Consider the following 11,343-nt stretch of genomic DNA (forward strand, 5'->3'; position numbering starts at 1 on the left):
CTCTAGGAGTTTCGTCATCCATCACGACGAAACATGAAGTTTTGGGCGTTTGGGGTTTCGCCATGTATAGCTCGACGGAACTCTAAGGTTTCGTCGAAGGCTGCATTTGTTGAATGGTTTGCTGCAAACATACAGTTTGCAGCAAAACACATAAACACACAAACATACATATAAACTTACATGCAACATGCATTGTTCATTAAACATACATAACAAACTGAGACAACTTGTCGGACACAAGTAGGATAGGAGGATATTCGACTTGGTCGACGGCGAAGACTCAATAAACATAAAAGACCGTACAAAATACATCGCTAATAAAGACAAGTGACAGACACCAAAATAATGCACCAACAATATCCAATTAAAGTTTCATTAATCTGGAACAATGATCTAACTTTACAACTGCAAAAGCTCACTACTGTCTTGTTGTTTACAAAACTTTGTCAGAAAGATACCGATCTACACAAGTTAAAATGCTCCAAAACGAGAAGCGAGATCAGTGAATACGTCTTCACTACATGGTATCGTGATCCCGCCCATGGGATGGTTGTATCCAAACTCTTGCTCTTACTGATGCAGTAACTCTTGAAATATAGGCTCGCTTAATATTGATACAGGGACCACAAACCGCTTCTTCTCTTGTTCCCCAACATAAATGGCAAAATAGCCTTTGGGGATATCGATAGATGCGGGAGTGCTGCCACCATTAGAGAGGGATCGTTTGAGAATTTGTCTTGCTTGAATGATACGAGGCATACGGATGGCCATGTTTTCAAGGAAGCTAGAGGATGTTCACGGTAAAGTGTTGTTGAAGGAAGGAAAAAAATTCAAAGAATCACTTCTTTCTTAATGAGTATGTAGATTAATTTCTAGGAAGATGTGGTTGTATTAGGCATGTAGAATGGTATATATAAGAAGGCATACCAAGGTACTAAATAGTCTGGGACATATGAACAAGAAAAGAAGCGCACATGGTATCATATCTTCCAGAATTGTATTATAGAAGATAAGTGGATACCAATCTTGGGGAGAAATCCAAACACGAGACATACATGAAAAGCTATAGGGCTTGATTTCATATGGCAGTAAGTTGTGAAGATTAGGACCAAGGTCACATGCTTTTGGCTTGATGATGGAGTCCACTATTAACATTTGTTGGACAACGTGTTTTCCAACCTAATTACCTATTGCGGATATAGTTTATCCAGTTTGGTACTAAAAAACCATCTCGGATTCATCCTTCTATAGCTCTAACTCATAACTGAGTAGTTTAAGAAAATATATATAACAAGATAGATTTCCCGCCATTTCAAGATAGCCAGTTGAGAGTATCAAACGCAAATTATCCATTTCTCGTATTATTTAGTATTCAAGTAAACAGAACCAGAACCAGCTGATAAATGTTTGTTACCCGCCTCAGTCACACTATTCATAATAAAAGTACACTACAAATTATGGAATGCATGCGTTTAAATCGTATCATGGAACCTTTATGAACTTAGGTAAAGTTTTTGTCTATCAATTTTGTTTTTGTTTTATATTTCCGAAGCTCATTCAAGGATCTATTACCAGCCTATGTGTTCACTGTCATGTGTTTATGTGGACGCAAAACGGTAATTAATCCATGAGCACCAACAAGTTTATTAGGCAGGACAATTTCTTTGACAGTGGTAATTTATATATTTGGAGTTTCAAGCAGCAGAAACATTCAAACCGACACCGTATTGTCAACCAAGGTTACAACTTATACATGTGTAACCATTGTTGGTTCAGGCCCCAAAATCACACACTCAAACTCACCAATGAAATTTGCAAGCTGTTGAAAATTATCTTACTTATTTTAATAGAATGAAAGTACACTAAAAAATATGCAATACATGCCTTTAAATAGTAAAAAAAAACAAACAAACTAGTCCTACTAATATGGTCCACATGCATAAAACAAGCCCACGTATTCCTTTGTTGCAGCCACACTCCAACGTTCGCATCCCTTCTATTTCGGTCAGTTTTGACTAGCTCTATACATGTGACTAAAATAAAATCCAGCAAACCCGTTTAGTTATTCGACCCGCAACTGACTTGACCCATACTCAACCCGAACCATTAAGATTATCCCAACATTCACCCCCTTAATCTTGATGTCCGTCTTTCTTCTTGCTACACTTGCTACTTACGATACGAACCACACGGGTCTAGTCTTCGTCTTTCTAACGTGAACTCTTTCAGTCTTCGGTTCACAACTCGGTCTAATGTGAACTCTCAGTCTTTGTTTACAATCTCAGTCTTTCTTTCGGTCATTCGGTCTACGCTTTCTTTCGATAAAAGCTTATTTCAGTCTACGATCTTTCTCGGTCTATCTTGGTGTGAACCTTCGGTCATGGTCACACTTACGGTCTCGGTCACACCGTTCGGTCTTTTGCGGCTTTTCGGTCTATAGCGGTCTTCTTTGTTTCCCACCGGAACTCTCTTTCCGGCAGTGGTCAGTCACGGTCTTCTCCGATGTAAGCTTTCGGTCTCTGGCTCACACCTACGGTCTTCTTGGCGAGAGTTCTTCGGTCTGATTTTCAAGCCACCGGTCAATTATGGCATTGTTCTTCTCGCCAACGTCGGTCTCTCTCTCGGTCTTCTGACTTCCTTAGCGATTCACATGAAATCATCCACTTTCTCATTCTTTTCTTTCTCTGCAGTTAGAGGGCTGCTTCCCTTTCTTTCTTAGGGTTAAAACCACAATTTCTTGCTTCCAGCAACAGCAGCCAAGGCTGCCGCCTATCTTGCTCGGAGTCCTTCTTTCGACTATCAAAAATGTTGGTGCACTTACAAGTGCAACAAACGGAGTCTGGGATATTCATCCATCAGACTAAATATGTTGGCGACATCTTGAGCCGGTTCCAGATGTCTGATGCAACGCCCATTGGTACCCCATTGCCAACCAATCACGGAATTACTCCTGACTTGAAGGGTGAAGCTGTTAGCCCCTCAAACTATCGCGCAATGATCGGATCTCTTATGTACCTCACAGCATCAAGGCCAGACATAATGTACCCAACGTGCCTGCTTGCCAGATATCAAGTTAATCCGAAGGCCTCACATCTTGCAGCTGTCAAAAGGATTTTCTGTTATTTGAAGGCGTACCCTGACACCGGTCTGTGGTACCCTAGAGATAATAACTTTGAATTGGTAGCTTTCAGTGATTCTGATTTTGGCGGATGCAAAATCGACGGCAAATCCACAACGGCTGGATATCAGTTTTTAGGAAATCGCCTAGTCACATGGCAGTGCAAGAAGCAGACGTGCGTTGCTACATCAACATGCGAAGCTGAATACATTGCTGCCTCAAGTTGTTGCTCCCAAGTTCTTTGGATCCAACAACAAATGCGGGACTACGGTTTTGAATTCCTAACTACTCCTATTTACGTTGATAATTCTGCTGCTTTAGATATCACTAGAAATCCTGTGCAGCACTCAAAGACCAAACACATCGAAATCAAATATCACTTCATACGTGATTGCTTTGAGAAAAGGCTAATCGATGTTGTTAAGGTCCACACCGATGACCAACGTGCCGACTTATTTACCAAAGCATTTGACAAATCAAGATTTGACTTTTTTACTATTGGTGAACGGCATTAAGGTCAAGCAAGAGTAAAACCAACATTGGAAAATCATTTTTGTAAATACCCTTGTGTTTTAAATTTATCTTAGTTTATTGATTTTAGGGGGAGTAAATCCAAAAATCTGAAAATCCAAAAACATTGAAAAATTTCAAAAACACAAAAACAATAGAAAAACAAAAATGAGTTTCCTGGCGAGCAAAAGAGAAAATGATAGTATATCAGTGGTCTATCCAAACCTCTTTAAACCTTAAAATGAAAAACGATAAGCAGCTCTATATAAGATGTATCGGTAGGCTCACAATCATTTTAAAGTGTGCAGGGTGATATAAATCTTAATCGACTGAAGACCAGGTGGGAACCATTCATTGGCATATGGTCTTAGTACCGAAATTTCGTTTGATAGATTGCCGAGGTTCTGAGATATTCGGTCTTTATGCTGCTTATCATCTGGGTATCATGGTTGTATCTTTTACCGAAAAATAACGGGGACGCAAGTCTAGATCTTCCATGATACCATACATACGTGTATATAATACATACTGCATTCGACCTCAATAAGTGATAAACAATCACATGTCCATAACAAATAAGTGATAAAATATCACATTTATCCGGGTGTCAAGTTCGTCTCTCTGCTGTACGGAAGTACTGACCTGTTCACGGACTTGCACCTGTGCCCTCATGCATACGAAAATCAAGTTCCTCATCAATAAGTGATTATATCACATAGGGCTTGTTTTCAAATCAAAATAAGTGAGAATCTCACATCATATACGGTCAAACAGATGATAATCGGTATACTCACCGGTAAGATGAACCCTCGTGCATACCTTGATACGGGAATGTGTCGTGATATGGATGAACACCGGTCGGTAAGTATAAATCATACCTTAACGTATCCCCTCGCCATGATTACATCTGATAAGTTGAGCTTAAGTGGACAACAATACCGATAATCGTTATAGGATGCTTATCTTAATGTTAACTAATTGAACAACAAGAGCGTTTTGGCATGACCGTACACTGATATGATTCTCTTACCCTCGAAACTCGCAAAAAGAATGTCTGTATATATATTTATTTACTGTTTTCAGTCTTTACATTTGAAAAATTCAAAAATACCAAAAAGATTTTATTTCTACTTTATTTTCGATCGTACGATGTTTAACCTGACTGAAAACCGAACTGACTAAATCTTCATAAACGGTCGAAATTTGCAAGTTTTGAAAGTTAAACTAAAATTGACAAATTTATTAAACTTTCAAACTGTCGGACGGTGTTTGATTGAAACATGGTCATACGTGTGTCATTTGTTTATGCTAACTATATTCCAAGCAGTTGTTCTCATTACGCGTTTAGATTTCTTGCATGTGCAGATTCTAAAGGCTAGGAGAACATGGTCGATGACAAGCTTCGGAATGAAGACACGACGTGAAGGCACTCAAAGGATGAAGATGATCGAGTTGCCGCTGGCCATCATCAACACCACAAGGATCTCACTTCATAAAGATCAAGTCATTCACGAGCATAACTCAAGGGGGAGCTTATGTTAAGGGGGAGTTTGTCAACACACTTCCTACATGATACGGGTAGTTTGTTGATACACTCTCTGCTTTCAAGACGTAAAGACTTTGAAGATCCTCCGACATTGAAGACTTGAAAGGACATTAGAGTCTTGAAGACATGAAGATCAAAGATGATCAATATCGAGACAAATTTACAACCATCGAAGTTCGAGACAAAGCTACAGCCAAGGGGGAGTTTGTTGGTGCACTTGTGTCTGTACTTTGTCTGTATTCGGTCACGATGTAAACGATGTCCTTGTCAGTCCTGTAAGTTGACCAAGTCAACCGTCCTCCTGGTTTGACTTGGCCAACAGTTAGTAAATTAGTTATATTGTTCTGTGCCGAAGGTTGGTCCATCGAAGGATTGATTCTATCCTTCGATGACCTCGAAAGATATGTTACGAAGGATGATGTTGGACTTTGAAGGATATGCCATCCTTCGAAGTATATGTGAATCCCTCGAACACTTTGTCATCGATAGATGATCCTTCGATCATCTATCGGATCCTTCGACCAGACATGCAGTGTATGGGTATATATACCCATGCAGTGTGTTGAGAACAGATAGATGCACACAGATAGAAAGATAGAGAGTTTGAGAGCATTCTGTCCGAAACACACACACACACTAGAGAGTTTGCAAAACACATTTGTGAACATTGAGCTTGTAACCGGAACCTTTCATTCGTATTAATACAAGTGGTGTTAATCGGTGAACCGTGTGTGTTTGTGTTTATACTTGTCTCATCCCGGTTTGCTTGCTAGCTTGGATTCCGCACTTGCTAGTGGGTTAGTATAACAAGGTTTAGGTTCGTCATCCTCCGAGAAGGGACCTACAAAAAATAGCCTCATGGTCTTCACCTCGGTTCCTCCTACTGCTGCGTTTTGCCTTTCAACGAAAAGGGCTGCACTTTTTCTCGCCACCGACTCTCAAAACGGCCCTCGTTTCTCACCCGCTCTGATACCAAATGTTGGTTCAGGCCCCAAAATCACACACTCAAACTCACGAATGTAATTTGCAAGCTGTTGAAAATTATCTTACTTATTTTAGTAGAATGAGAGTACACTAAAAAGTATGCAATACATGCCTTTAAATAGTAGAAAAAACAAACAAACTAGTCCTAGCTAGTAATATGGTCCACATGCATAAAACAAGCCCACGTACTCCTTTGTTGCAGCCACACTCCAACGTTCACATGCCTTCTATTTCGGTCAATTTTGACTAGCTCTATACATGTGACTAAAATAAAATCCAGCAAACCCGTTTAGTTATTCGACCCGCAACTGACTTGACCCGTACTCAACCCGAACCATTAAGATTAACCCAACAACCATGGCCTTTTTTAAAACATGACTGGATTGTGGAATAGGTAGAAATGTTTGCTGAATGATCGGATTATGGGGTTGACTCAAACTATAAGAGCATGCAATTCTGGTTGTAAGTATCCACTTCAACTTTTATAACTGGCTACTAAGTAGCTTTATTTGTGTACTAAACCACCTCTGATAACAATTAGTATATCATGAACTCAAAATAATATCCCATTAAAGTTTCATTAATCTGGAACAACGATCAAACTTTACAACTACAAAAGCTCACTACTGTCTTGTTGTTTACAAAACTCTCTCAGAAAGATAACGATCTACAAAAGTCAAAATGCTCCAAAACGAGAAGCGAGATTGGTGAATACGTCCTCACTACATGGTATCGTGATCCCGCCCATGGGATGGTTGTATCAAAACTCTTGCTCTGACTGATGCAGTAACTCTTGAAATCTAGGCTCGCTTAATATCGATACAGGGACTATAAACCGCTTCTTTTCTTGTTCCCCAACATAAATGGCAAAATAGCCTTTGGGGATATCCATAGATGCGGGAGTGCTGCCACCATTAGAGAGGGATCGTTTGAGATTTTGTCTTGCTTGAATGATACGAGGCATACGGATGGCCATGTTTTCAAGGACGCTAGAGGATGTTCACTGTAAAGTGTTGTTGAAGGAAGGAAAAAATTCAAAGAATCGCTTCTTTCTGAATGAGTATGTAGATTAATTTCTAGGAAGATGTCGTTATCTTAGGCATGTAGAAAGGTATATATAAGAAGGCATTCCAAGGTACTTAATAGTCTGGAACATATGAACAAGAAAACAAACGCACATGGTATCATATCTTCCAGAATTGAATTATAGAAGACAAGTGGATACCAATCTTCAGGAGAAATCCAAACACCAAACATACATGAAAAGCTATAGGGCCTGATTTCATATGGTAGTAAGTTGTGAAGATTAGGACCAAGGTCACACGGTTTTGTCTTGATGATGGAGTCCACTATTAACACTTGTAGGACAACGTGTTTTCCAACCTGATTACCTATTGCGGATATGGTTTATCCAGTTTGGTACTAAAAAACCATCTCGGATTCATCCTTCTATAGCTCTAACTCATAACTGAGTAGTTTAAAAAAATATGTATAACAAGATAGTGTAGGACCGTGATTCGTCGGACCGAAACCCATGAGTAGTGTGTGACTATGTTCAAGACGGGAGAGATTAGATACGGATAAACAAAACTTCCTTGTATTAAATCGGTAGCATAACATTACAAAGCGGCCTGATTGCAAGCTAACCGAAACATACCAAAGGAGCATACATCTGGGGAGAGACCAAGTGGTGATCTCACCCCCAAAGTCTAAAACCTTCATCTAACTCTTTGCTTGCAAATGAACAAGGGGTTGGTATTTATAGCCACACCCACTTGTCTTGCAAACACACACGGTCAAACACATAACCCTCTAGTTTGACCACTTCAAACGAGCGGGTCAGTACACGTTCGTTTGACCGTTTCACTAACTATTACATAATAAGCATAAAATAAAACTAATCTATTCGAACAACATCGGACACAAAAACTGCACCAACAAATTCCCCCTTGTCCGTTGCTGTCGAATGCTGAAATGCAACTGCAATCCATCTTTTGTCAAGTATTTGTTCATGTTGTCTTCTCTGTGTTAAAAAATTCCCCCTTGACCGATAGTCCAGGTAAGTAGTATCTTGACATGAGTCTTCATAGCAATACCAAAACCTTGAAGCTTCTCGTATAATATTTCCCCCTCAAAGTACGCGTATCCGTGTTGGGTGTTGTGCAATCTCCTCGCAAGGAAAAATTGACCGATCTTCCGCTGATCTTCCAATACTCCAACCGACATTTGATAAGGGTTCCATTCTTTAAAAACTGCATCAAGTCTTGATCTTGTCATAAGAACTCCATTTCATTCAAGCATACTACATTGGTAGAGTTTTCTGGTGAACTGTCTTCTGTAAACCATCTTTGTGGAATCGACCAAGTAATGCACTTTGATCATCAGCATCAACACTCAGGAAGTCAGCTAGACCGAGTATATCACTTGCAAGCTCAACCAGCATGCTTAGTTGAACTACATCCAGATCTCATTGTCTCGCCTTTGTGTAGTTGACCACGTAATGCTCTACGGATCTTCAGCATCAGTACTCAGGATGTCAGCTTGACCAAGTACATCGTTTGCGAACTCAACAAATTGAATTACACCCAGATCCCTGTAAAATCTCATAAAGATTCCCCAGGTCTTTAGTGAACAACGTTTTGAAACTACTGTAGACTTTAGATACCTGTATGTTTCCATGCAAAACCCTTCACGCTGGCTGGAGAATTAATTAAAATCCTCAAATATGTGTCTGTGCAAAACATTCCACGCAGAACCTTTGGTATCACCAGAAAATCACAAACTCTACTACCTGTGATTGCGTTTAGAAATTTACGTAAGAAATTCAACATATGAAAATTTTTATCCCCCCATTTCTTTGGTAAAATCTCTAAACCTTGACAAATTCCCTCCACTGAGCAAAGCTGTCGTCAACTTCACTGAACAGATTCTCTCCATTGAGCAGAATCTTTCAAATGTTCTTGGTTTTTTGAAAAATCACCAAAGCAACTTTCTTCTTTGCATTTTCTAGTTGATAAAGAAAGTCCCCTAGCCCCATAGGATCCAACTTGTATCCCCCAAAGTTCTGCTAACACCTAATTCGGAAACTTCCATCATAGGCATAACTCTTTGACTTTGTGAACTCGTTACGACCATTCTTGGCTCTCTAGGTTCCTTCAATCGTTACTAAATACGAGAATATGACAATAAACAAAATTCTTTCAAGCATTTATAAACAACGATAACAAAACAAATTTTCACGTGCGGAAATGATAGTTATGATCCTATCATTCCTCTATAAGTTTTTATATCTATAGGTTTTCCTTCTGGATCAGAATCAAGTTTATTTCTAGTGGCCCTGGGAGTTTTTGAAGATGAGCAGTTTTCTAGTGAATACTTTTTCAAAATTGTTCTAACATACTTTGATTGACTCAAAAATATGCGGTCACTTAGTTGTTTTATTTATAAGCCAAGAAAAAAGGTTAATTCACCCATCATACTTATTTCAAAATGGCTGGTCATAAGTTTCTCAAACTTTTTGCATAATTTATCATTAGTGGATCCAAATATTATGTCATCAACATAAATTTGAACCAAAAGTGTGTGCCCCTGATGAGTTTTTAGAAAGAGAGTTGTGTCAATTGTACCTTTAGTGAAGCCAGAATTGATCAAGAAGTTGGATAGTGTTTCATACCAGGCTCTTGGAGCTTGCTTCAATACATACAAGGCTTTGTTTAGTTTGTAAACATGATTTGGATATTGAGGATCAACAAAGCCTTCTAGTTGATGCACATATACTTCTTCTTCAATTTCACCATTTAAGAAAGCAGACTTTACATCCATCTGATAAAGTTTGATGTTGTTTGAGGCAGCATAAGCCAGGAATATTCTAACAGCTTCAAGCCTTGCAACTGGTGCAAATGTTTCATCATAATCAATTCCTTCTAGTTGACAATAACCTCTGACCACAAGCCTTGATTTGTTCCTTATTATGATACCTTGTTCATCAGACTTGTTTCTGAATACCCATTTTGAACCAATGATACACTTGTTGTTTGGTTTGGGTACCAGATCCCACACATGACTCTTTTCAAATTTGTCAAGCTCTTCTAGCACTGCTTGGACCCAATCTCAGTCATTTAGTGCTTCTTTGACAGTTTTTGGTCAATTATGCTTAAGAAGCCAGCATAGAGACATTCATGAGCTGTTGCAGGTCTAGTCTTAACACCTTCTTCAGGGTTTCAAATGATGTCTGCAAGTGAGTGTCCCCTGATCCATCTTAAGTTGTTGTGTGAGCTTGTACTTGGTGATGGATTTGAAGCTTCCCCCTGACCTGTGACCTCAACGTTGTCAATCAGACCAGAATTATGTTGATCAATAACATTTTCTGATGAAATAACATAATTCTGATCATTTTGCACATTTTCTGTTGGAGGTTCCAGATCATCTGCAGGGTTAGTACATGATATGTTCTTGTTTGATATATTTATCATATGATCATGTTCTAATAATTCGTCAGTTAGCTTATTGAGAAGACTTTCAGAATTTTCAGGTTGTTTTGAGAGATTTATATCTTTCATAATTTCATTAGAAATTTTGGTTTCTAGTGAGTCATCAAAGGACACATATAAACACTCTCTTTTTGTCCTTGTGTTCAAAAGAAAAATCCTGTAAGCTTTTGAGGACAATGAGTAGCCTAGAAATATTCCTTTTTCTGCTTTTCTGTCAAATTTTTCCAGACTATCAAAATCATCAAAGACAAAGCAATTGCAACCAAAGGTGTGTAAAAATTTAACACTTGGCACCCTTTGGTTGATAATTTGATATGGGGTTTTCTGATGTCTTCTCTTAATGATAGACCTGTTTTGAGTAAAGCATGCATTTGAAAGCCCTTCACATTGATTTCATTGTCATGAATTTTCTGTTTTGAGTAAAGCATGCATTTGAAAGCCCTTCACATTGATTTCATTGTCTTGAATTTTCTTGTAAATATTTTTTCTCTCTTTTCATATTCAATTTTTGAGTCTTTTATCAAAATTTTATCAATAAGTGATTGATTTTCAACTTTTGCTTTATTGAGCAATCTTTGCAGATCATTAGATTTTGTGCTTTCTAATGAGGTTTTGCTTTGTAGAAGCACAAAATCCTGCATAAGTTTGTTCAGTTGTTTTTCTAAATCAAGATTGTCTGAACTCACTTTTTGTTC

At 38.6% G+C, this 11,343-nt stretch overlaps 1 pseudogene; it reads right to left on the reverse strand.

The window, feature by feature from the left end:
• Positions 1–471: 471 nt before the first annotated feature.
• On the reverse strand, positions 472–791 carry LOC110925198 (annotated as a pseudogene).
• Positions 792–11,343: the final 10,552 nt, after the last annotated feature.

The sequence above is a fragment of the Helianthus annuus genome, chromosome 17, assembly GCF_002127325.2.
Source record: "Helianthus annuus cultivar XRQ/B chromosome 17, HanXRQr2.0-SUNRISE, whole genome shotgun sequence".
Classification (NCBI taxonomy): domain Eukaryota; kingdom Viridiplantae; phylum Streptophyta; class Magnoliopsida; order Asterales; family Asteraceae; genus Helianthus; species Helianthus annuus.